This window comes from Pelobates fuscus, chromosome 11 (assembly GCF_036172605.1).
Source record: "Pelobates fuscus isolate aPelFus1 chromosome 11, aPelFus1.pri, whole genome shotgun sequence".
Taxonomy (NCBI): domain Eukaryota; kingdom Metazoa; phylum Chordata; class Amphibia; order Anura; family Pelobatidae; genus Pelobates; species Pelobates fuscus.
Genome location: NC_086327.1, coordinates 44,007,055 through 44,034,362, shown reverse-complemented (window position 1 = coordinate 44,034,362; position 27,308 = coordinate 44,007,055). Strand labels below are relative to the sequence as shown.

Here is a 27,308-nt window from a genome sequence, read left to right as displayed (position 1 = left end):
CTGCTCCTTCTCTTACTTTACCTTCCTGCTCCTTGCTGACTCTTCCTGTAGTCTGCTGCCTCCCTCCCCCCCCCCCCCCCATCCCTCACTTACCTTATCTGTAGGCTGTCTCTGCAGTGTTGGAGTGGCTAGCTGCACTCTGTGCTGTTCCCCCACGGATTCAGTCAGGAGAGAGAAGCAGGGATAAGATGTAGATTCCCATGCCTGCATCTCTCCACACACACCGCCACCTACAGGCTGGCGCCGGTATTGCAGTGTATTGCAATCTCAAACGAAAAATACCAGCACAAACTGAAAAATCCAGTGGGGGGGGGGGCAAGATTATCAATTTTTCAAGATTTAGTATCATCTGTGCTGCGATGTGTGGTCAGACATTTTGTGACGCATGGTAAAGGATCCCATAAATGCAGAGGAGGGCCAATTGCAGTGTATTCTAAATCTGAAAAGAAAAAACCTGCACAAGCTGAAAAATCCAAGGGGGGGAGGGGGGGAGGGGGGGAAAGTGCGCCCTTTACGCCTTCCTGCGGACACCCATGGTCTAGGTGCCTATAGTGTCCCTTTAATGAATTTGAATTTAGTTATTGCTTTTTCATATGCCAGAGCTGTTTCTTCTGATAAGGAATAAAGAGGGTCACTTAGTTCTGATGAGCTCTGCAGAATGAATTACACTTGCAAAGCTCCAAAAATACCAGGCGTGAACAGCATCGAGTAATATCGCAGAAAATAGCAAAAAAGCAGAAGCTTTTTTTTTTGTCTTTTTGTCTTTTTCCTTTTTTTGTTTTTTAAAGACACTGTGAATTTAATCTGTTAAGTTCCTACTATCTCGTAGTGCTTACTGCTTACTTAACACAGAACTGAACTTTCACCTTTTCTTAAGTAATTTGGTGGGTGTGGTCTGCATTTACCTTAATGGACAGTTGATACAATGCCGGAGTTAGGAATCCCTTGTGAATATACAAGATCTCTATTATACAATTTCTTTTGTATGAGAAAACAATAACAAGACAACACAAAGGTAAGCTGTAACTAAGAAACTTAAGAGTAACAGATTGTTGAGAATATAATTGACCTTGATATACTGTGGAAAGATGACTTTGTAGTTAATTATTATGTTGTATATTTCCTGCAGTAAATGAATGAGATTGTCAGATTGAGTCCTACCTTCAAAAAATGTTTTTGTTAAATGTGTCAATCATAGTTTTTGTGACATAGAATCAAGTGTTTATACTGGTGGTACAATTTTGTTGGAACCAAGGGGTTCTCAAGTGCCAGTTTAATTAATTATGCCCATAAAGTTTGATAGGAAACAATGAGATTATTGGTGTATTGAAAGTATTATATTAAGAGCGTTTGTCTTGCGGTTCTCTTAGTAAAGACTGAAAAGCATTAAGGTTTTAAAAGACTGAATATTAGCATTCACTGAGCTGTTATTTTGCTTGTTTTATTGTTGCCGAAAGAATTCATTCTTATCTACAGTAATTGTGAAACAAACTGGGTAGGTATGAGAACACAAATGTTACTTTTTTTGTCTATTACAGCAAAGAATTCAAAGCTCTTACAAATCATGTTTTCGAAAATATTCCAGTGTAAATGAAGAACTAGATTTATTTCATTGCTAGATATAAGATGTATTACCACATTGCTAGATCTAAGATGTATTGTCTTTAAAATGCACTGTCTATATGAGTGTGTGATGTTATCTCTCTTTCTGCAATGGGTTCTGTCTGTTTCTCAAACATAACTGTACTCGTCATTTTGATGGGTAATAATAATATTCATAACTCAAATTGGGAGTATCTCTACAATAATCACATTTTTAAATGAAAACAAAGAACATAAAATATTGAAAAAAAATACTCGTATGTGACATATTGCACTGACCTTACACAAACCAACTTCTACAGGTGTCTCTAGTTACAATTGTATGTGGAACAGTGTAGCTGCATCTAGCCAGCAGGACTAGTGGCTAACTGGTAGAGAGAGAAAAAAGGTCTAGGAGGTAAAGAGTATTTGGTATGTGGCCTGATTGTTTGTTAGAGATGTGAGCTGTTTTTGTGTAAATAGGAGGGAGCTGTTTGAGATGAGATAAGGTTGTGACATAATACCAAAAATATATATATGTATATGTGTGGCATAGAGAGAGCACTCCCAGGACTCCAAAGGTATTAAAAATAAAATATAACTTTTATTTTCTTCAATTAAAAGATCAACGTTTCAGCACCTCCACGACAGAGGGCCTGATGAAAGTTTGGGTGACAAACTGAAACGTTGATCTTTTAATTGAAGAAAATAAAAGCTATATTTTATTTTTAATACCTTTGGAGTCCTGGGAGTGCTGTCTCTATGCTACTCGGTTATATTATGCTGACAAGCACCAGTCAGACACCAGTAAGTTGGAGTGCAAGACTATATATATATATATATATATATATATATATATATATATATATATATATATATACAGTGGTGTATTTTGGATTTGTGTTGCCCTAGGCACGACTAAATTTGGGCACCCCTAAAATCTAAATTTGCTCCCCCAATTCGTGTCAAGGCCATTTTTTTGACTGACAGACACATGCCCTCATTGATACATGCAATGATATACACTCACTGACAGATACAGTCATTGGCACACACATACAGTCATTGGCACACACTGTTTAACAAACACACACTTTCACTGACAGTCACACACTGACACACCCACTCACTGACAGGCACACACTCTCAGATACACATAAAATTACAAAAATTACATAAAATTACATACACATACTCACATGCACACCCATTCTCACTCACAGACACACACTGACAGTTACACTCACTCACAGTAAGGTGGACAGCCCCAGAACAAGAGGCAAACAAGGCATTTGTCTGGGAGCTTGGAGTGGCATTTTTTGGCGCACCCCCTGAAAGTGCCGCCCTAGGCAAATGCCTTGTTTGCATTGTAGTAAATACATCCCTGTATATATATATCTATATTCAGTATAACAATGTGCTATTAGAAAATGTGAACATTCAACACTTTGAAGAAGTTAACAAGTTAAAAGTAAAACAATTATATGATTATAATGCACCTTGCCACACTTGTTCAGGAATGGTTCGAACAACATGACAAAGAGTCCAAGATGTTGCCTTGGACCCATAATTCCCCAGACTTCAATCTGATTGAGCATCTGTGGGATGTGCTGGACAATCAAATTTGATCCATGGAGGCTCCACCTCGCAACTTGCAGGACTGAGAGGATCTGCTGATAATGCCTTTGTGTCAAATACCACAGGACATGTTAAGAGGTCTTAAGAGATCCATGCTCACTCATCAGAACTGTTTTGGCAGCATGAGGGACACACACGATATTACAGGCAGGTGCTTTTAATGTTGTGGTTAATCAGTGTATATAATTCTCTGCTAGGCAGTATCTGGCAGAAAATTATTAAATATGTAGTCCGGGGGGGGCGTGGCCTGGAAGCTGAAGTACATGGTCGCATGAGCGCTGAGCTCCAGCCCTGACCGGGAGAACGGCACAACAAACCTCCAATGGCAACTAAAAAGCATCGCAATACAACGGGGAATGCCCCCGCAGCAGACACACCGTCAGCCAAAACCTCCCTGAGACGATATTTCGGCGAACAAACATACCCGCAAAAACAGGACAAAATGGCGCCCGCGGCACAAACACGAGGCAGCCAGCAATCAAGTCTGACGGCATCAGAAGGCTCCACAGAGGAACATGATATCCGGGCTTTGCTGACCCAGTTGCCCTCAAAAACAGACCTGGCAGCAATGTTTCAGAAACTGGAGGACAGCTTTAGTGAGAAACTCCAGGCAGTGAATGCAGACGTGCAGCAGCTCGGAGCCAGAGTGCAGGCCCTAGAGGAAGAAGCAGAGAACACTGACAAACAACGGGCTGAATCATACACCACACAGGAGACACACGCTGAAGCAATAAGGTACCTACAAAGAAGAATGGAGGATGTAGATAACCGAGGGTGCCGAAATAACTTGCGGGTGAGGGGCATACCGGAGAGTGCGGAGGGTGTCACAGAAAACCCCATACAGGTCCTAACCACCCTTTTCAACCGCATCCTAGCCAGACCCAATGATACAGCCATTATATTCGACAGAGCCCACAGGGCTGCCAGGCCTAGAAACCTACCTCCTGATAGGCCACAAGACCTTATCTGCCGTATACACAATTTCCCTTTGAAGGAGGAAATTTTTCACAAAGCCCGACAAAACAAAGACTTAACAGTAGATGGCCATTTTGTGACCATATTTCAGGACTTGTCATTATCCACACTGCAAGCAAGGCGAGCCTTACGGCCCATTACACAGGCCCTGCTAGAGAGACAAATTAAGTTCAGATGGAGCTTCCCGTTTGCATTGACAGTCAACCTCCAGAGGATGTACCTGAGTTCCAGAGGGCACTGAAGCTCCCGCCGTCCGAAGTGGAGGACTGGACGGGCCTCGCGGGCAATCCGACAAGGCAGACCCCACAAAAGCCCAAATGGCAAAGAACCCAGAGGAAAAGGCGTAGGCAAAACCATCCTGGAGCAGACACGAGTGCCTCAACCAGGGAAGCACCAGCTTTAGAACTGTTACGGTCGTATAACTATACACTTATGTCTCCTTTTTTCTATTTTTCAATGTTATACCGTATACATTCACCTTAGAATGAAACGCTCATGGACTTAAGTAATCTCCGCACTCTGTTGCCAATATTGAGTTGTTATGTTATATTATGCTTTCTATAGAAACTTACATTGTTGCCGCTACCAGGCTCTATTGCCCTACAAAATGAGAATAGTAACGATACTCAAATCTGATGGCCTTTAGCGGCCTGGCCCACGGGGTATAAACCGATGACACACTAAATACTTGCCCTGTAAGCCCCTCCGATTAGATGAGTAAGGGGAAGTTATATGATACCCATGATTCCCCCGATGGGACTCCTGTGTACCCCCGGTCAGGCATCCCGGCCACCACCCCCAGAGAGGCGCCTCAAACCTACTTGTGGACACGAAGTGTTATCCACAAGTGCAGCGCCAATCTCGCCACCCGAGATGACCTTTCTATGTCAAAATCGTGTAACTAGTTTATGGTTTTCCCCGGTTCACCCACCCAGCACCGACCCTGCCTTTACCATCTTAGAGAGTACAGCATTAAATGGTATAGTCCTTGACTCGTCCGATAAGCTTCTGCCGCTGGAATCGCTACCATGACCAAAACTAAACTAATGTCCCTGAATGTGCGGGGACTAAATTCCCCAATGAAACGCACAATGTCAGCACAAGAAATAGATAGACAGGGAGCCGAAATAATCTTCTTACAGGAGACACACTTTAGGGGAGAGTTTAAACCAAGAATTCACTCCAAACTAAACAATATAGCATACTACAGTAATAATACGTAAAAGAAATCCAGAGGTGTAGCGATACTGCTAGCCTCCAATGCTGCTTTCATAGAAAAGGGGGTTAAAACTGATCCTAAGGGCAGATTTGTGTTTGTTAAAGGGGTGTATAATGGTGTTCTTATAACCTTAGCAAGTATATACGTTCCTAATGCAGACCAAGCTTCCTATATACGGTCATGCTTGACCAAATTGGACGCATTTGCTGAGGGTGTTGTGTTGGTGGGCGGAGATTGGAATATGGTCCTAGACCATTTGATTGATAGTTCCTCTAAATCCACTGACTCTAAACAAATGTATTACATACCCACCAGCTAGTAGATTGCTGGCGTATAATGCATCCCCAAGACAGAGACTACTCATATTACTCAAGTAGGAAAGCTAAGTATTAAATCCCGTCGTCCCTGATCCACAAATTGTTGGATTAGAGACTTGGAAAAATGGGTCAGGGTGGTGGTACCAGTTCCACCTAAATGTGGGCTTGGACCCTAATATTTATATGAAAACTGTAGAGAGATTGTGTAGATTGGATAGTTCCCCTTTAAAAGAGAAAAAAAGGGGGGACGCTCCCAATTGACCTGGTATTTGGAAAAGAACTCCAAACACCATACATTTTCATTTCAGCATAATTTGCCTTTACTGGTATTGGGGTATTGAGATATATCCACTTAGGATCTGTTTTAACATCAAGCATTTATTGGACACTGACACATTGTATCCTCTCTACAGTTTGTTAAATAAAGTTACAGTGTCTCACTGCCTATGTTAGGATACAGGTCTGTCTAGTGTTTCCAATATTTATATGCTTTTTCTTTAGTGATACCGTTTTTCCTTTTGGACACATCCAAGGTACATGTCTATAAAATTTGAGTTATTTTCCAAATACCAGGTCGATTGGGAGCGTCCCCCCTTTTTTCTCTTTTAAAGGGGAACTATCCAATCTACACAATCTCTCTACAGTTTTCATACTCATATTACTCTCAGACAGCCAAAAGCTACTCCAGAGTGTAACATCCCGGCGTGCATTGGGGCCGTTCTTTCTCTTCCGGTTTGTGAATCTCGCTGCTTGAATAGTGGATTGATCATGGCAAAGTCCAAGAATCACACCACCCACAACCAATCCTGTAAATGGCACAGAAATGGCGTTAAGAAGCCCAGATCACAGAGATATGAATCTCTCAAGTGGGTTGATCCAAAGTTCATGAAGAATCTCCTCTTTTTGCTTTCAACAATATTTATTTAGGGTTAACCCCTTCACTGCCTTTATACTTATTTCTATACCAGGCTTTCACCTTGTTAAACCATGAAGAATCTGCGTTTTGCAAAGAAACACAATAAGAAAAGATTGAAAAAGATGCGAATAAACAATGCAGCCAGTGCAAGAAGTGCACCTGTCGCAAATGCAGCCCTTGCAGCCATAATCGTTTCCAGATAATATGCTGGGACTTTTCAACATCGTCATTTTTACTGTTCTGTGCCCGTGAATAATGTCACTTTATTAAATTTAAAGTTGAAACACACACACAAAAAAAAAAGCTACTCAAGAATAGATATGTTCCTAATTAGCCATAGACACCTCCCCCTATTACACGGAGCATGCATAGGTAACATCACGTGGTCGGACAACGCCCCAATATCCCTGACCCTCCAGAAAGAGCCCAAGCACACCACACACTGGTAACTAAACCAAACCCTCCTGGATGACCCCAGAGTACTAGAAGACCTGCAACAGACTGTAGACAACTATTTTATAAACAACAGGAACACTGAGATATCAGACCCTTGGGTATGGGAAGCCCACAAAGGAGTTATCAGAGGTACCCTTATTAAATGGGGTTCTAGAATCAAAAAAGAACGAACTCACAAAATGGATTCTCTCACAGCAGACATACACTCAGCCGAGGCCACACACAAACAAGATCCCACAAACGAAAAGTTTCAGAAAACAGCCCTACGAATAGAATTAAGATCATTACTAACCGGAAGGGCATATAGATCAGTTCAACTGACAAGAGGCACTTTCTATGCCCATGGCAACAAAAGTGGGAAACTATTGGCCAGAGCCTTGAAAGCCAAAGAGCAGAGATGATTCATAGATAAAATAGCAGACGATACAGGTAGACAACATAACACTAGGGATGATATAACCAAGGCGTTCAACGCTTTCTACACAAATCTATATAACCTATCCCCCCAAATGAACAAACCCACAACCTGAGGGAATATATTTATACAAACCTCCCACGCAAGATCCCAGACGACAAATCACACGCACTGGACGAACCATTTACACATATGGAACTGCTCTCCACAATTAAGGCACTGTCGAAAGGTAAAAGCCCTGGCCCAGACGGACTGACCGCAAGATACTACCAAACACTCACACAAGAACTGTCCCCTCACTTTCTGAAAACATTAAATGGCCTAACCCATGAAACTCCTCTACCACCTCCAATGCTTCGGGCATCTATCACTATCATCCCTAAGCCAGGCAAGGACCCCCACAAAATGCTATAGAGCTATAGGCTCTCTTACCAAACCTAGTCCACCCTGATCAGGCGGGCTTCGTGCCTGGACGCGAGGCTAGAGATAATACCACGAAAATTCTAAACGTCATTCATGAAGCAACGGTGACTAAAACACCAACTCTACTGATGGCTATAGATGCCGAAAAGGCCATTCGACAGGGTGGACTGGTCCTACTTATTTACAGTCCTAGAGGTTTTGGGGATGGGCCCAAGATTGAGGAATTGGATACAGGCTCTCTATAGGGGACCCTCAGCCAATGTCAGAGTAAACGGCCACTTATCTGCACCATTTCAAATAAGCAACGGCACACGCCAAGGCTGCCCCCTCTCACCTCTTGTATTTGTCTTGGCCATGGAGCCTTTCCTGACAGCAATCAGGTCCCACACTAAAATACAGGGATATCGACATCATGGAGGAGAGGTGAAGGTATCCGCATAATCAACGAGATTCACACCTTTGGATCCCTCTCGAACTTTAAGATTAATGCAGACAAATGCGAAATACTAGGGATCTCGGTACCCCCGACCCTGCAAATACTAATTCAACAAAGGCATACTTTCCCTTAGATTCAGACCGGACTGACATACCTGGGGATACGACTCACCACGTCACCCAACAGCTTATACAAACTAAATTACCTCCACCTCATAGACAATATTAAACAAGACCTCCAAAAGTAGGATCTACCTTATTTCTCCCTAATGGGATGGATCAGCATTCTAAAAATGATGATCCTTTCGAAAAAATACTATACCTCTTCCAGGCCCTACCTATTCCTCTCCCAGGGGCATTCTTCATACAGATGCGGAAAATTTTCACCAACTACATATGGGTCAACAAACCAGCAAGGATAGCCCTCACCACACTAACCTCCACCACAGGCAGAGGCGGACTAGGGCTTCACCATCTATACAAATACTATGTAGCAGTATTGCACAATCGATTAAAAGAATGGACAGATACCAACAGAAAATAATCTAGGTACGCACTAGAACAGAGCTTTACATCAGTCCCCCTACACACCCTGCCATGGCAGACATGCCAACTTACAGAGCTCACTCCTACATGACACCCACTCACACACAACGTCCTCATAATATGGAGAAGGTACAAAGACCTATGGGGACTGTCACCGGGACTCTAGAGATTCTTCCCTATTACAGACAATCCTGACTTTCAGGGGGGACGCGGGGGACCACTCCTTACCCGCCTCATGGGGACACCCACCCCAGACATAACCGAAATGATCTTGGGAGACCCACCTACTGTCAGGGCCATGCATAGACCATACAGACATGACACGCTCATTGATGTGATGTGATGTTATTATATGTTGATTGATGTGCCGGCAAAAACCGTTGGGGCAATGCTAGTGAGTATGTTAAACTTACTATATGCACCAAAAATAAAGAATTTAAAATGCAAAACCCTGATCAGTGTGGCACACAGGGAGACCTTCTATAAAAGAGCCACCAGGTGGTACAGGACTCCAGTCCTGCTACACTCAATTTGGCCTTCTATCAGTAACATATGCTGGAGATGTTCAAATAGTCAAGGTGATATAGAACATATTTGGTGGAGTTGTCGAGACATACAAGGTTTTTGGCTCATCATACTTTCTGAAATAACTAAAATACTGAAACCACTGACTCGCCTATCCCCATCCCAGGTTCTGCTAGGCTGGCCTCTTAAATTTGCGCAACCTCATAAGCAACAGCTGCTACACCTCCTACTGGGGGAAGCAAATGCTCTTATCCCGCTACACTGGTGGAAATCCAGCACACCATCCAAAGAGCAGTGGGTACAGAGGGTAGAACGAACTAGGGAACTATAGGAAATCCACTGGACATCATTGGGGAAACGGTATAAATATCTCCAAAGATGGGAGCCCTGGAAAGAGTTCTGGAAACGACCCCCAGGGGAAAAGGTCACCTAAGCACTCCAAGGTTGGACATCTAGAGGTCTAGACAATAAGGTAAGACGCAGAACCACCTTATACAAAGACAGAGCACAAGGAAACCAAGGAATTACCACTGTACCAGACAGGACCCTCTTAGACCTCCACCACCTCCCTCCCCCCCTTACAAAGCCCCTTCCCCCCCGGCAAGTTGCCAACCCTTAGTTGATCCACAACCCTTTATATGGTTCTAGATAGAGACAACAACACCATTCGACTGACACCAAACCAGTAACATCTAGCGGAACCAATGTTGGAACTCCAACATGCAACTATAACAGCACTAAAATATTGATAAAGGTTTGTGTGCATGCACATGATGTTATGTAACCCTTATATGTAACAATTGAATGTTCCCTCTTTTCTTCTGTATCCCAAAACCTCATCTTTAAGAAAATAAAGAAAAACTGAAATAAAAAATAAATAAAAAAAACTGTAGTCCAGATACAGTGCATTTTTAAAGGGTATTTGTAATAACTAATATAACCTATGCTCTTTTGAAAGAGTGTGTGTGTATATGTATATATATGTATGTGTGTGTATATATATATATATATATACATTCATACATCTTGGCACTCTCCTAGTCGCTGATTCAGTAAAATAATACTTGCCTGGGTGCCACCCGCGTTGAGCATATATCAAATAGCATCAGGGGTGCACTCACAGGTCTTTGTGAAAAAAATCGTGGTGTAATGGAACAAAACTTCACTTACATCTGTAATAGAATCTGTTGGATTGTATTGCAGATGTAACTGAAGTTTTGTTCCATTACACCACAATTTATTTGCACAAAGACCTGTGAGTGCACCCCTGATACTATTTCATATATATATATATATATATATATATATATATATATATATATATATATTGTGTTACATTTGCCTCACCAATTTATGTCACTTTTTTGACTGATTGATTAATGCACTGACAGATGCACACTCTCAGATGCACACATAAACACACACACACAAATTTTCTCATACACTCATTACACTCACATTTTTTTTACATTTAAATCCACCCAGCCTTCCTACCTGTGGATGCTGTGCCTGGTAGCTGCTGACTATACATACACATTGTGCTAGGAGATATTTTTTTTAGCAATTCAGGAGTAAAACCTGTTAAAAACAGATCATACTCCCCAGTGATGGAACTCATGTAGAGAGGACTCTGGTGCAAGAAGGTTTTTTTGGGCCCATTCTAGTGCGAGAATGGGCAAAAGGTAAATCCCCACTTGTCATACAACTCTAAAGATGCCATACCAGCTGGGGATCTACTATTTGCCCATCCTTGCAGGGTTGTATTTGTGAGCAGTGTTTGTGCGTTAGAATGTAAGCATGTTTTTGTATAGAGTAGGGGTGTATTTGTATGTACTGTTGCCATTTGAATGCAGTGGTGTACTTGTGTTTAGTGTTCGTGTTTAAATGCAGGGGTGTGTTTGTATATAGTGTTAGCTTTTAAATGTAGGTGTGTGTTTGTATGTAATATTTGCGTTTGATTGCAGGAGGGGGGGTGTTTGGCTTTTAAATTATATATTATTGTGTGTAGTATTGGTGTTTGAATGAAGGAATGTGTTTTTATATAATTTTGGAGTTTGAATGCAGGGGTGTGTTTAAGGTTTGTGTTAGATTGAAGGAGTCTATTTGCATGTTGGCTTGGTGTTTGATTGCTTGAATGTCTGCACATGCACACATACACTGACACACACACACCCTGACACACAGATGCACACACTGAAATACATACACATATATACATACACATTAACACAAATATACTCATATACACACTGACACATACAAACACACACAAAGATACACACATTGTGACAGATTCAGATACACACAAACACACACTGTGACTCAGATACACACACACACACACACACACACACACACACACACTGTGACTCAGATACACACACACACACACACACAATCACACAATCTGACATGATACATAAACATACAAATGTAATTTTTTAAATTGCACCCTCATGTTAACATACCTTTAATTTCCAGGAGTGTGGCTGGCTTGCAGTCCTGCTGCTGGTGGAGGGAAGAGAGTGTGGGGTCTGCTGCAACAGTCTTTGTCTCTCTCCCCCCAGACTGCCTGTGTGTGCCTCATCCTCCCATCATTCCATGCGGCGTTCTCTCCTTACAGCTGGAAGGAAGTGATCGGCTGTCACTTCCTACCAGCCAACCGAAAGGGGCCCGGTCTCAGCACACCGCAACTATAGTGCTTACAGTTAGAGTTACTTATTATTAATTATTTATTATAAAGTGCCAACGAATTCCGCAGCACAGTACAAAGGATATTGCGCATGCGATATCTCAAAATTATAAACATTAAAGGAACACTATAGTGTCAGGAATAGAAACGTGTATTCCTGAAACTATAGTTTTCAAAGTATAATTTAGGACCTTGTTCCCCCTCTCCTTACTTTAAAAAATTAGTTTTACTCACTTTTTTTTTTTTACAGCACTGCGCAAATTTGATGATCTCAGTCAATCCAATGCTTTTCCATAGGAAAGCATTGGGAGATTATTATTATTAATTGTAAATCACCAACAAATTCTGCAGCATAGTACAGTGGATATTGCGCATGCTCTGCTAAATGCTGCACTGCGTCAATCAGCAACTCCTCCTAGAGATATATCAATGCATCTCTATGGTGAGCGTTCAGCGTCTCCGTCGAGAGTGTGTAGACGCTAAATGTAAGTGCTGCACACTGGGCACACTGACACAGGAAGCACCTCCAGTGGCCATCGGAGTGACTGCCACTTGAGGTGTCCCTTGGCAGTAATGTAAACACTGCCTTTTCTCTGAAGTATGCAGGAACAGACTGTAGAAGCAAAACTACTTTAAGCTGTTCTGATGACTGTAGTGTTCCTTTAAATACATCATGTATCTCTTTGATATATGATGTGTTTTCGGGCAAAGTACATGACAGGTTCACTTTTAAAATTGTGAGATCCATTTTTGTTCATCTGCTTGCTACATAACACCACTGCAAGTATATTTAGTAATCCCTAAAAAACTACATTTTATTAGTTACAGAACTGGCCTCTGCAGCATGAAGTAGGTTGCCTCCTTTCTTGGGAAAAATACCAGACATGCTCATTTGCATAATTAAATAAATATGCATGACATCACATTATGGCCTCGATATAATAAACTTTCAAAAATATTCAATACTGTTCGAAAATACCATAAGTTACAATTAAAGTCTATGGGAATTTTGTATATAAATCATTTGGAATGTTCCAAACAGTATTGAATCATTTAGAATGCTTATAATATTATGCAATGTTACAGAGAGTGACATAAGAGAAAAACACAGATTACAGTATGTGTACTATGTTTGACTGTGCATGAAGCATTGGGTATGTGTAGCAGTGTGTGTACTGTCTGAGTATCTTTTTAATATTGTGTTAATATGTGTATACTGTGTATAGAAATGTATGTCCTTGTGTCTATATAGCAGTCTGTGTATAGCAGTGTCATGTGTATACTGTATCTAAGTGTGTGCATTGCCGTATGTGCATACTGTGTCTGAGTGTCTGTCTGTGTGTGTGTATGTGGTGATTGTCTGTAAGTCTGTTATTGTATGTATAGCAATGTCTGTATCTGGCATTTAATACCATGTTGCCATTCTTTCTCATTGTCTCTTCTCAGTCACACTCTTCCTCTTTAGCTGCCTTAGATTGGTGTGTTCAATCTGTGGGTGGGGTTATACAGGAAACGCTGGGGGTAGGGTTATGCAGAGAATGCTGTGTTCAGTCTGGGGGTGGGGTTATGCAGAGAATGCTGTGTTCAGTCTGGCGGGTGGGGCCATGCAGAGAATGCTGTGTTCAGTCTGGCTGGTGGGGCTATGCAGAGAATGCTGTGTTCAGTCTGGGGGGCGGGGCTATGCAGGGAATGCTGTGTTCAGTCTGGCGGGTGGGGTTATGCAGAGAATGCTGTGTTCAGTCTGGCGGGTGGGGCTATGCAGAGAACGCTGTGTTCAGTCTGGTGGGTGGGGTTATGCAGAGAATGCTGTATTCAGTCTGACGGGTGGGGCTATGCAGAGAATGCTGTGTTCAGTCTGGGGGCGGGGCTATGCAGAGAACGCTGTGTTCAGTCTGGCGGGTGGGGCTATGCAGAGAACGCTGTGTTCAGTCTGGCGGGTGGGGTTATGCAGAGAATGCTGTATTCAGTCTGACGGGTGGGGCTATGCAGAGAATGCTGTGTTCAGTCTGGCGGGTGGGGCTATGCAGAGAATGCTGTGTTCAGTCTGGGGGGTGGGGCTATGCAGAGAACGCTGTTTTCAGTTTGGCGGGTGGGGCTATGCAGAGAACGCTGTGTTCAGTTTGGCGGGTGGGGCCATGCAGAGAACGCTGTGTTCAGTCTGGTGGGTGGGGCCATGCAGAGAACGCTGTGTTCAGTCTGGCGGGTGGGGTTATGCAGAGAATGCTGTGTTCAGTCTGGCGGGTGGGGCTATGCAGAGAATGCTGTGTTCAGTCTGGCGGGTGGGGCCATGCAGAGAATGCTGTGTTCAGTCTGGGGCTGGGGCTATGCAGAGAACAGTGTGTTCAGTCTGGGGGTGGGGCTATGCAGAGAACGCTGTGTTCAGTCTGGCTTGTGGGGGCATGCAGAGAATGCTGTGTTCAGTCTGGGGGTGGGGCTATGCAGAGAACAGTGTGTTCAGTCTGGCTGGTGGGGCCATGCAGAGAATGCTGTGTTCAGTCCGGGGTTGGGACTGTGTAGTTAATGTACTGTTCAGCTTGGGGGCCATGCAGAGTAATCTGTGTTTAGTCTGTGGGCGGGGCTATGCAAAGAACACTGTGTTCAGTCTGGGGGTGGGGATATGCAGAGAATGCTCTGTTCGGTCTGTGGGCGGAACTGTGCAGAGAATGCTGTGTTCATCTGGAGGTGGAGTTATGCAGAGAACGCTGTATTCTGTACAGGTGGGGTGGGAAAATGCAGAGAACACTGTGTTCAGTCTCTGGGCGGGGCTATGTAGAGAACTGCGTTAAGTCTGCGGGGTGGGGTTATGCTCCCTCAGACAAAACACAGCGATCTCAGAGCCCATTTAGCAATCTTAGATCCTGTATTTTTCCAATACCAGCAACATCCAGAGAGCCTCATATATTGGCTGTGCCAGTAAAAAAACAGCCAGGTGCTAACACTAGCAAGGAGTGATCTTAAAGTAAATATAACTTTTAATCTAAAATCTTGTTGTAGATTTGGCACAATTTAAGGATTTCAACTGATTTCACTGTAACTGTCTCCTAAATGGTATAGCTGTCTCTACAGGAACACTCTGAGTATTAACACACTTTAAAGGGACACTGGCACTGTAACTGCTTCATCTCATTGGATTCGTAGATTTTGCAGTTCCAGTATGAGCAGAGCTTTAGGAAGCCAGGGATCCTTTTTTTAATGTTAAACCCCTTGAAAATGGTTTAACACTGAACGGAGGGACAGTGCTTAGGGACATTTTGGGAACTGTAACCAATTCATTGAAATAAATATTTTTACTACATACAGTGTCAATGTAAGTCATTTTAATAGACTTTGATCTCAAAATCATGCTGTGATCTTCTCACTCTTAAAACCTTTAGTTTCTCTTATTTCACACTGATATCTTAGTGGCTGAGCTAAGTTCATACTCGGAATTCTTCTAATAATGAAGTTGATTTGTGCAAAAAGGAGGAGTGATGTGATGTGATGAAATATACAGCATAAATGTGAGACCAAACTCTATCAAACACACTTAAATTAGGTTGGTACCCAGAGTATGACTGGAGTGTCCTCTTACTTTCAATGTAGTTCTGGCAGTCCTGTGTTTGTGAACTTCCATCCCTGCAATCTCAGAATGAAACGTTGGTAAATTGTGTTTGGATGAGCCGACAAATATTTTATGTGTGTGACTTCATCTTTGAAATTGTGAGTTCTTCAGGATAAGAGCTTATTTTCAGTAGCCAAGAGCCTTTGTGTTTTATATTATTAGATTTAGATATCCATGAAACAACATGGAAATATATTGCATTATTGTTTCTAAAAATAGAAAAACCTGATAGCAAGAGAACAGATAAGGAGAAGGTGCTTTGTACTTTGACTTGTTTCTAGCACCGGTGACTTGCATTCAAGGAAGTTAAAAAAAATACATAGTTACATAGTAACACCGGGAAAAGAGTCCTTATAATGGCAGTCGAATATCTCCTTGGATCAAAAAGCTATTACCCCACTAATTAAAATGTAGATCCCTGTATATTATGTTTTGTTTTTTGATATAGTGATTGACGGTGTAAAAACTAAGGGTGTCATCAGTTTACTTTGATTCATGCATTTCATGTTTACTTAAGTTTACATGATCCCTCATTTTGAGAGTTAAAGAAAAACTATAGTATTGGGAAAGCAAAGCTGTATTCCTAACACTATAGTGCCCTCTAGCCCTCCCCCCTCGCAATTTTTGACACATAAAGGGTTAAATAACCCTTTTTTCACTTACCTGATTTCGATGTCCCTCGGTGCTGGGTCACACTCCGCCTCCTCTGACATCATCCACGAATGAGGGACCTAATGCACATGTGTGGCGAGTGCCGCGCATGCATTAGGACTTCCTCTTGTGGGGTTTTCTGACGCTGGATGTCGTCATGCAGAGCGTGAGGTAGTCCAGTGTTTATCAGAGTCAAACACTGCGAAACTCCAAGAAGCGCCTCTAGTCCAGGGGCGGACTGACCGGTCGGGCACTTCGGACATGGTCCGAGGGCCCGGCCGGGAGGGGGGCCCGCCATCAGGGGGCCCGGCCGCCCCTTTAAATGCTGCAGCCGCCTGAGCGCTCTCTTAAGAGCGCTCAGGCGGCTGCAGCTTCTCACCTCCCCTCCCCGTAGCGTGGCCGAGCTGCTCTGCGTCCCCGGTGCCGGCCGGAGTTATAGGAAGGTGCACACACACTGAGTGTGCACCTTCCTGTCAGTCCGGCCGGGTACAGGAAACAGAAACTCCTGTTCCGCGCGGAACAGGAGTTTCTGTTTCCTGTACCCGGCCGGACTGACAGGAAGGTGCACACTCAGTGTGTGTGCACCTTCCTATCAATCCGGTCGGCACCGCGGACGCAGAGCCTCTCGGCCACGCTACGGGGAGGGGGTAAAAAAAGAGAGGGAGGGGGGGGGAGATAAAAGAGAGAGGGGGGGGTTAAAAGAGAGAGGGGGGGTTAAAAGAGAGAGGGGGGGGTTAAAAGAGAGAGGGGGGGTTAAAAGAGAGAGGGGGGGAGTTAAAAGAGAGAGGGAGGGGGAGATAAAAGAGAGAGGGAGGGGGGGTTAAAGAGAGAGGGAGGGGGGGGTTAAAGAGAGAGGGAGGGGGGGTTAAAGAGAGAGGGAGGGGGGGTTAAAAGAGAGAGGGGGGGTTAAAAGAGAGAGGGAGGGGGGGTTAAGAGAGAGGGAGGGGGGGTTAAAAGAGAGAGGGAGGGGGGGTTAAAAGAGAGAGGGAGGGGGGGTAAAAAGAGAGAGGGAGGGGGTTAAAAGAGAGAGGGAGGGGGGGTTAAAAGAGAGAGGGAGGGGGGGTAAAAAGAGAGAGGGAGGGGGGGTTAAGAGGGAGGGGGGGTTAAAAGAGAGGGGGGGTTGTTAAAAGAGATGGGTTAAAAGAGAGAGGGAGGGGGGTTTAAAAGAGGGAGGGGGGTTTAAAAGAGGGAGGGGGGTTAAAAGAGGGAGGGGGGGTTAAAAGAGGGAGGGGGGTTAAAAGAGAGAGGGAGGGGAGGTTAAAAGAGGGAGGGGGGTTAAAAGAGAGAGGGAGGGGAGGTTAAAAGAGAGAGGGGAGGTTAAAAGAGAGAGGGGGTTAAGAGAGGGAGGGGGGTAAAAAGAGAGAGGGAGGGGGTAAAAAGAGAGAGGGGAGTAGGGGGGGTAAAAAGAGAGAGGGAGGGGGGTAAGAAGAGGGAGGGGGGTAAGAAGAGGGAGGGGGGTAAGAAGAGGGAGGGGGGGGTAAGAAGAGGGAGGGGGGTAAGAAGAGAGAGAGGGGGTAAGAAGGGAGGGGGAGTAAGAAGAGGGGGAGGGGGAGTAAAAGAGGAAGGGGGGAGTAAGAAGAGGGGGAGGGGAGAGTAAGAAGAGGGGGGAGGGGAGAGTAAGAAGAGGGGGGAGGGGGTAAGAAGAGGGGAGATTAAGAAGAGAGGGGGGAGTAAAGGGGGTAAGAAGAGGGGAGGGGGGAGTAAAAAGAGGAAGGGGGAGTAAGAAGAGCGGGGAGGGGGGTAAGAAGAGCGGGGAGGGGGTAAGAAGAGGGGGGAGGGGGTAAGAAGAGGGGGGAGTAAGAAGAGGTGGGAGTAAGAAGAGGGGGAGGGGGAGTAAGAAGATGGGGAGAGTAAGAAGGGGGAGTAAGGAGAGGGGGAGGGGGGAGTAAGAAGAGGGGAGAGTAAGAATGGGGGTAAGAAGAGAGAGGGAGTAAGAAGGGGGTAAGAAGAGGGGGAGGGGGGAGTAAGAGGAGGGCAATTGCCCCCTCCCCTGTCCGCAGGCACCGTGCGGGCAGCCGGCAGGGGAGGGAGGAAGAGAGGACCCGGGAGCTCAGCCTGCAGCTCCTCTGGGTCCTTCTTGCGCGAGCACAGATCGTTGCCGCGGTTACCACGGCAACGTTACGGCTCTTGCAAGAGTAAACTCTAGCCCTGGAGCTACGGGCTAGAGTTCACTCTCAACACTGTGACCACCAGGTATTCCTGGTGGTCGCAGTGGTGAGAGTGAACTTTAGCCCCATAAACACACTGCCCCCACACCATACACATTCACACACTGCCACCCATACACACACACTGCCCCCACACACACCATACACACACACTGCCCCCACACACACCATACACATTTACACACATTGCCTCACACACACACACATACACTGCCCACCCATACACACACAGCCCCCCATACTAACATTGCCACACACATACACAGCCCCCTCGTACACACATTGCCCCACACACCCTACACATTCACACACTACACCCCCTCACACACACTGAACCTTTCACACAGACTGCACCCCTTACACATTGCACCACTGCTCCTATACCCTACTACAGCCTCATATCCCAGCAGACCCCAGGTAAGTTGTCAAACTGTTCTTAAACGGTTTGACTACTTACTCTGAGAGGGGGGCCCGGCCCTCCTGGCACCATAACGACTACACAGAGTAGTAGTGGTTATTGTGCATGGATTATTTCTTTAAATAATCTACGAGTGCCCCAGTAGCCAGCAAGCCAGCCAGCCCACAGGCTGGCCAGTAGACAGCCAGCCAGCCTACAGGCCACCAGTTAGGCTTAAAGCCAGCAACCCCACAGCCTGCCAACCGCAGCCAGCAAGCCACAGCCTGCCAGCCAGCAAGCCACAGCCTGCCAGCCGCAGCCAGCAAGCCCACAGCCTGCCAGCCGCAGCCAGCAAGCCCACAGCCTGCCGGCAGTAGCCAGTAAGCCCACAGCCTGCCAGCAAGCCCACAGCCTGCCAGCCGCAGCCAGTAAGCCCACAGCCTTCCAGCAAGCCCACAGCCTGCCAGCCGCAGCCAGCAAGCCCACAGCCTGCCGGCAGTAGCCAGAAATCCCACAGCCTGCCAGCAAGCCCACAGCCTGCCAGCCGCAGCCAGTAAGCCCACAGCCTTCCAGCAAGCCCACAGACTGCCAGCCAGCAACAGTAATTAAGGTAAGAGGAGCCAACTTGGCCTAGGTATCAGCTATGTTGTGTTGCTATATTGTGAATAGGAACCAGAGTGTTGGAGAGACCCCCCTCCAGGCCCTATTAGACTCCATTGTAGTCTCTAATGGGACCTGGAGGAAATTCTTTCTAACACACTCTCTAAAGGACACTGAGATAGCCTCTGCTAGAATGCTCCCCCCCTCCATGGCCCATTAGCCCTCAATTGTAGTCTCTACTGGGGCCTGGAGGCGACTGTTTCCAGCAGGGACACTGAGATGGCCTCTGTTAGAAAGACCCCCTTCCAAGCCTGTTAGACTCAATTGTAGTCTCTAATAGGGCCTGGAGGGGATTCTTTCTAACACACTCTCTAAAGGACACTGAGATAGCCTCTGCTAGAAAGACCCCCCTCCATGGCCCATTAGCCCTCAATTGTAGTCTCTACTGGGACCTTGAAGGGATTATTGCACTTTTGTTCCTTGTGTCTAAAGATTGTGTAGGGTGTGGCTGGAGGCGGTGCATGGAGGCGGGACATGGGTGGCGCTTGCTGCGGAGTATGGGTGGGGCCTGTAAGGGGGCCCTTGATTTATTTTGCCCGGGGGCCCTGAGGGTTCTCAGTCCGCCCCTGCTCTAGTCGCTATCTGGTACAGTCACTAGATGCAGTCTTAGTACTGCAGTATAAACATTGCAGTTTCTCAAAAAAAATGTTTTACATTGCAGGACTAAGGGGGGACATGGACACTGCACCCAGACCACTTGAATGAGATGAAGTGGTCTGAGTGCCTGTAGGGTACGTTTAGCCACCCTGTAATTTGCATCAAATAAAGATATGAGATTATTTTATTATGCTCATTTGTTTGACCTGCATGACCTTTCTATGAAAAAGTACAGACACTCCTCACTTACCGATTGCCTCCGTTCCCACGCTTTTCTACTTCCCCGAACATACGAATGCACCAGAGCAGGTAATCCCTCTAATCTATGCTCGGGGGAACTTCACATGAGAACAATTTGGGAATTATTATAGACCACAAACTAGGCAACAATGTCCAATGGAAGTCAGAAAATGCCAAGGCTGCTAAAGAATTGTCATGTATAAAATGGGGCATTAATTCTCTGGATGCAAATTTTATTTTGCTTTTTATAAGTTAAGAAGGATATTATAGCACTAGAAAAAGTGCAGCAGTGGGTTTCAAAATTAAAAAGGTGAAAGGAAGAAGTCATTAAATTTGTTTTACGAAAATTGCTTCTCAGATGTATTAACATTTAACAAATATATGAATAGGGCCAATACAAACCATTTACTGGAAATCTGTTCATTCGGGCTGGAAGAAAAGAAGTATGTTATTCTCCTCTCTTCCTGGTAGAGAAAAGCGAGAACAGTTAGAGGCCTATATTAGATCTAAGAAGGATCCACTCACATTTGAACATCAGGAGCTTCAGGGTTGAATTTATCAAGACAATTGCTCCAGCGGTCCTGAAGGGAGACTTCCTAGTCTCAATAGATCTCAGAGACTCATATTTTAACATCTCCATTTCACCAGATCCTCAGCAATGTCTGAGGTTTGCATGGAAGGAACAACACTTTCACTTCCATTCGGTTTGAGTATGGCTCCTAGGACCTTTTCAAAGGTCTTGGTGAATTTAATTGCAAGGTTAAGAACTCTGGGATTCAACTTATTCCACTTCCTGCATGATCTACTCCTAGTAGCCCCAGATTCAAGGATGGCAATAACCCAGAGAGATGTAGCACTGAGGGAGCTTCAAAGGTTCGGGTGGTTGATAAACCACGAGGAGCAACCTTATACCTGCCCAGAAGAGGACATTCTTGGGAGCCGAATTCAATATAAACAACAATTCAGTCTCCCTATCCCAAGATAGGATCAAAATAATGTTTTTCTTCATTTCACAGTTTCTCTGGGAACATCTGGTCACTGCAAGGAAGTTTATGCAACTTATAGGAATTCTAGCCTCCACGATTGGTCTGGTAAGATGGGCACAGTGGCATCTGCGGGTACCTTAAAAGGCTTTTGTGTCCCAATTCGACAAATGGAAGGGAAATTGGCATCAGTTGATAAAGATACCCCCAATGACGAGACTTCATCTCACTTGGTGGCGGAGGAAGAAGAATGTGACCAGGGGTTTTCCCTTAAAAGACCCACACTAGATAATCTTAACTACAGATGCCAGAGCACAAGGATGAGGAGCACATTGCCTGAATCAGGTAGCTCAAGGTCAGTGGTCAAAGGAGGAATCTGTACTCCCAAGCAACATCCTAGAGATAAGAGCTATTTTCAAAGCTCTCCAGAGATTCAGGAGAAGTTTATGTCACAAGTGGATCTGTATTCGATCAGACAACAAGGCAGAAGTGGCATACATAAACCATCAAGGTGGAACCCACAGTCGCATGTTGATAAGATACATTTTCCCCATCTTGATATGGGCAGAGCGATGTTCAAGTTCTCTCCACAGTCTGTCTTCCAGGGAATCAGAATACAGTGGTGGATTTTCAAAACTGTGTTACCCTGGACAGGTTCAATTGGCATTTATGTCCAGAAGTTTTCCTGGAACTGACAAGACGATGGGGAGTACTTCATATAGACCTGGTGGCAACATCCAAGAACAAGCAGGTACAGGATTACTTCTCCAGACAGTTCGATCCACAAGCTCGGGGTCAGGATGCCTTGACTCAGGAATGGAGGTTCAACCTGACCTACATTTTTCCTCCCATACCTCTAATTTATGCGGTCCTGAGGAAGACTCAGAAAGAGAGAGAGTGGAGGCCATAGCAATTCTCCCCTTTTGGCCAATAAGACCTTGGTCTCCTATGGCGATTCGGATGAGTCTGGAACATCCAAGGAATCTCCCAGTCCGACCAGAGCTTCTGATTCAAGGTTCTGTTTCACGCAGACCCTCAGGCTCTGGGTTTGATGGCATGGAGATTGAGTGGGAGTCGCTTATAGGTAAGGGCATAGGAAGTTCTCTTATCAAAAACGTATTGCAGTCTCGAAAAGTTTCCACCTCTTCATCATACTATAAAATATGGCAAGTGTTTGTTACTTGGTCCTTGGAGCATGAGTTGGATATCTCTCCACCTCCAATAGCTACGATACTTGGCTTTCTCCAGTCGTGACTGGATAAAGTCCTAAGCTACAACACCCTAAAGGTGCAAGTTTCTGCTTTGTCTGCATTAACGGGTATTCGTTGGGCTTTAGACACATAGAAACATAGAATGAGACAGCAGATAAGAACCATTTGGCCCATTTAGTTTCTAGTTTTAAAATACTTTTAATTAGTCCCTGACCTTATCTTAAGTCTAGGATAGCCTTATGCCTATCCCATGCATGCTTAAACTCCCTCACTGTGTTAACCTCTACCACTTCAGCTGGAAAGCTATTCCATGCGTCCACTACCCTCTCTGTAAAGTAATACTTCCTGAAATTATTTTTAAACCTTTGCCCCTCTAATTTAAGACTATTTAGTAGCCCTTTTCTGAACTCTTTCCAAAGTATCAATATCCTTCTGAAAATACGCTCTCCTTTACTGCGTACAATACTTCAAGTGAGGTTTCACCAGTGTTCAGTACAATGGCATGAGCACTTCTCTCTTTCTACTGCTAATACCTCTCCCTATACAACCAAGCATTCTGCTAGCATTTCCTGCTGCTTTATTACATTGTCTGTCTACCTTTAAGTCATCTGAAATAATCACCCCTAAATCCCTTTCCTCAGATGTTGAGGTTAGTTGGGTATCAAATATTCTATACTCTGCCCATGGGTTTTTACGCCCGAGATGCATTTTCTTACACTTATTCACATTGAATGTCAGTTGCCACAGCTCTGACCATTTTTCTAATTTACCTAAATCATTTGCCATTTGGTTTATCCCTCCTGGAACATCAATCCTGTTGCAAATTTTAGTATCATCAGCATAAAGACATACCTTACCATCAAGACCTTGAAGAGAATAGGTCCAAATACAGATCCCTGAGGTACCCCGTTGGTAACTAGACCTTGCTTCGAATATACTCCGTTGACAACAACCCTCTGTTGCCTGTCATTCAGCCACTGCCTTACCCATTCTACAATATTGGAATCTAAACTTAAAGATTGCAGTTTATTGATGAGCCTTCTATGTGGAACAGTGTCAAAATCCTTACTGAAATCTAGGTAAGCAATCTAGGTCATGCACCACCATGTCTATTATTTTAATTAGTCAATCAAAAAAAAAAAATCAGTAAGATTAGTTTGGCATGATCTCCCTGAAGTAAACCCATGTTGTCTCTGATCTTGAAATCCATTTGATTTTAGATGTTCAACAATTCTGTTCTTTTATATGGTTTCCATTACTTTCCCCACTACTGAAGTGAGGCATACTGGCCTGTAGTTACCCAACTCCTCCCTACTACCTTTCTTGTGAATGGGTACAACATTCACTAATTTCCAATCTTCTGGGACTACTCCTGTTAATAATGATTGGTTAAATAAATCCGTAAATGGTTTTGCTAGTACACCACTAAGTTATTTTAATAACTTTGGGTGTATCTCATCAGGCCCCATCGACTTATTTGTCTTTAATCTTGACAGTTGAAATAGAACCTCTTCCTCTGTAAACTCACATGTACCAAATTACTAATTTGTCCTTTTTCCTAACTGAGGCCCCTTTCCTTCATTTTCATCTGTAAATACTGAACAAAACTATTCATTGAGGCAGTCAAATAGACCTTTATCCTCTTGTACACACCTTCCTTCTTTTGTTTTTAATCTAACTAATCCTTGTTTTACTTTTCTTTTCTCATTTGTGTATCTACAAAAAAATTTTCTCCCCCTTTTTTACTGACTGTGCTATTCTCTCATCTGTGTGTGCTTTGGGGGCTCTTATAACTTGCGTTGCCTCTTTCTGCTTAATCTTATAGATCTGTCTGTCTTCCTTACTCTGTTTTTTTAAAATAAAATTACTAAATGCTAACTTTTTGTTTTTTACTATTTTGGCCACTTCTGCAGAGTACCACATTGGTTTCTTAATTTTTATGCTCTTCCTGACAAGCCTAATGGAATTTTCTGTTGCTTTCAGAAGTGCAACTTTTAAATAATCCCATTTCTACTGGACTCCATTTAAACTGCTCCAATCTGATAAGGACTCCTTTACGCATATTCTAATTTATAACAGTCTGTTTTTCTAATATCTAAAACTTTTGTTTTTGTGTGTGACTCAGTCACTTTTCTTATATTAAACCACACTGACTGGTGATCACTCGATTCTAAACTTTCACCTACAGTAATATCTGATATTAAATCTCCATTTGTTAACACTAAATCTAGTTTGGCCTCCTCACAAGTTGGTTCCTCCTCACAAGTTGGTTTAGAGACAATCCCAGTAGGGAGTTTAGAATATGTGTGCTCCTGGCACAAGCAGCTGTTTTGGTTTTCCAGTTGACATCCGGAAGATTAAAGTCACCCATGATGATAACTTCCCCCTTCATTGTCATTTTAGCTATTTCCTCAACTAGTAGATTATTTAACTCTTCTACAGTATTTGTCCAGGGGGCCTGTAAATCACACCTACACAAGTTACTGTGTGATTTCCAAATTCTAACGTAACCCAAGCGGACTCTATGTTCGCCTCACTAAATTTTATAAGGTTAGATTTTATGCTATCCTTCACATAGAGGGTCACCCCTGCCCCTTTCCTGCCTTCTCTGTATTTTCTATATAAAGAGTACCCTGGTATTGCTATGACCCAGTCATTTTTCTCATTATACCATGTCTCAGTAACAGCCACTAAATCTACATTCTCAGTTGTTATTATTGCCACAAGTTCATAGCTCTTATTCCCTAAACTGCGAGCATTTGTAGACATGATTCAAAGCTTCTAATTTAATACACTCGCTACTGTTACTTTGTGTCCTTGTTTTGGGGAGCAAATGGACTGATGTTTTATCACCCTTTTTCCCACTCTCCTTGTTTAAATACTTCCTAGCAAAACCTCTGAACTGCTCGCTGAGAACATTTGTTCCATTTTGAGAAAGATGCAAACCATCATTTTTGTACAGTTTATTTCTATTCGAAATAGAGCTACCATGAGAAACAAAGCCAAATCCTTGCTCCTGACACCATTCACCAAGCCACAAGTTAAAGTCCCTAATGCGCATCCGCCTGTCATTTTGAATGTTATGCACAGGCAGAGCTTCAGAGAATGACAGTGTGGACACAACCTGCTGTATAGCTTTGTCAAAAACACAAAACACTTAATTTACCTCAGAAACCTCATTACAAGCCAAATCATTTGTCCCTAGATGGACAAGTACATCCAATTCCCCTTCCTGCTTTGCTTGCATCACAATATTACAAATATTACAAATACGTCTCCTGTCTCTGTGAGTAGTATCTCCAGGAAGGAGCTACTTGGTTATCAGATTAATGAGGGCTGTCATTAAAATGCGACCTCCTCTGAAAGCCTTTATGCCGACATGGGATCTCCCATTGGTGTTGCAAGCTTCAACCAAGCCTCCATTCGAGCCTCTGGTTCAAGCTTCCTTGACACTGCTTACATAGAACGTGCAATTGTTGGTAGCAGTCTTCTCAGCTAGGAGGATGTGTGAGCTCAAAACATTGTCCTGTAATCCACCATTTAATAGCTTTCAGCAAGACGAGGTGGTTCTCTGACCAATGCTGGAATTTTTGCCTAAGGTGGTTTCCAATTTCCACCTAAACCAAGAGATCATTCTGCCTTCCTTTTATCCATTTCCTACATCACCTGAGGAGGAGCAGTGGCATATGCTCAACGTGGTGAGAGCTCTCTCTATTTATATTGAGAGAACAAGTTCCTTCAGGAAATCCCCCAGACTCTTCATATTACCAGTTGGTCACAGAAGGGGTGAAGCTGCTTCTACCTCCAAATTGAGACAGTGGGTGATAACAGCTATTTCGAAGGCATACAAATTCCAATCCATAACAGTACCTAAAGGTGTTAGGGCACATTCCACACGTGTTGTGGCAGCATCATGGGCTACTGTGGCAAATGCTTCTTCAGACTCGATTTGCAAAGCTGGCAATTGGTCTTCTCTGAATACATTCATCAGACATTACAACCTGGATGTTAGATCTTCTAATGAGGCACAGTTCGGACGTAACGTCCTTCAAGCTGTTCGTGCCTCTCGTTAAACTTGTTTGTTTACTACTTTATATTTATGTTGCATCTTGAAATATTCTGGTCACTCTCTTTTTTGTTCTTTAAAGCATGGGTATTCCCATATAAGTATAGGCTGCCATGATTAGCCAGGAATATGGAAAATGTATTCATACTTACCGTAATTTTCTGTTCCTGGCTATTATTCATGGCAGCCTATACTGCCCACCCATTAATATGTCTGTTTTACTGTAGTACGTGTTACTGACTGAAGACCTTAGGACTGGAGCCTCCTTTTAAGTCTTTGGTGGTTTTTTTTCTGTCCTATCGGCTTTAAGGGGCGGATCTAACCCATAAATAAGTATAGGCTGCCATGAATAATAGCCAGGAAAAGAAAATTACGGTAAGTATGAATACATTTTCCAAAACATATATATATATATATATATATATATATATATATATATATTGCACACATGCACAGACACACATAGATTAATGGATATGTATGTCCTTTGACCTCATAGTTTATTACTTCAGTCATATAAAGTTGTCTTTGTGCTTGAAACCTGCATCTACAGAGTATAACCCTTTTGCTGCCAAAGCTGTAATTCCACCTTCAGC

General features: G+C 43.7%; 1 protein-coding gene across 1 annotated transcript in view; it reads left to right on the top strand.

The window, feature by feature from the left end:
* The first annotated feature begins 1,468 nt into the window (after positions 1-1,468).
* TMEM150B (transmembrane protein 150B) overlaps positions 1,469-27,308 on the top strand; it is a 65,064-nt gene continuing 39,224 nt past the window's right edge. Inside the window, exon 1 of the mRNA XM_063435560.1 lies at positions 1,469-1,495. The gene's annotated coding sequence lies outside the window, so the exon portion shown is untranslated. The remainder of the gene's footprint in view (positions 1,496-27,308) is intronic.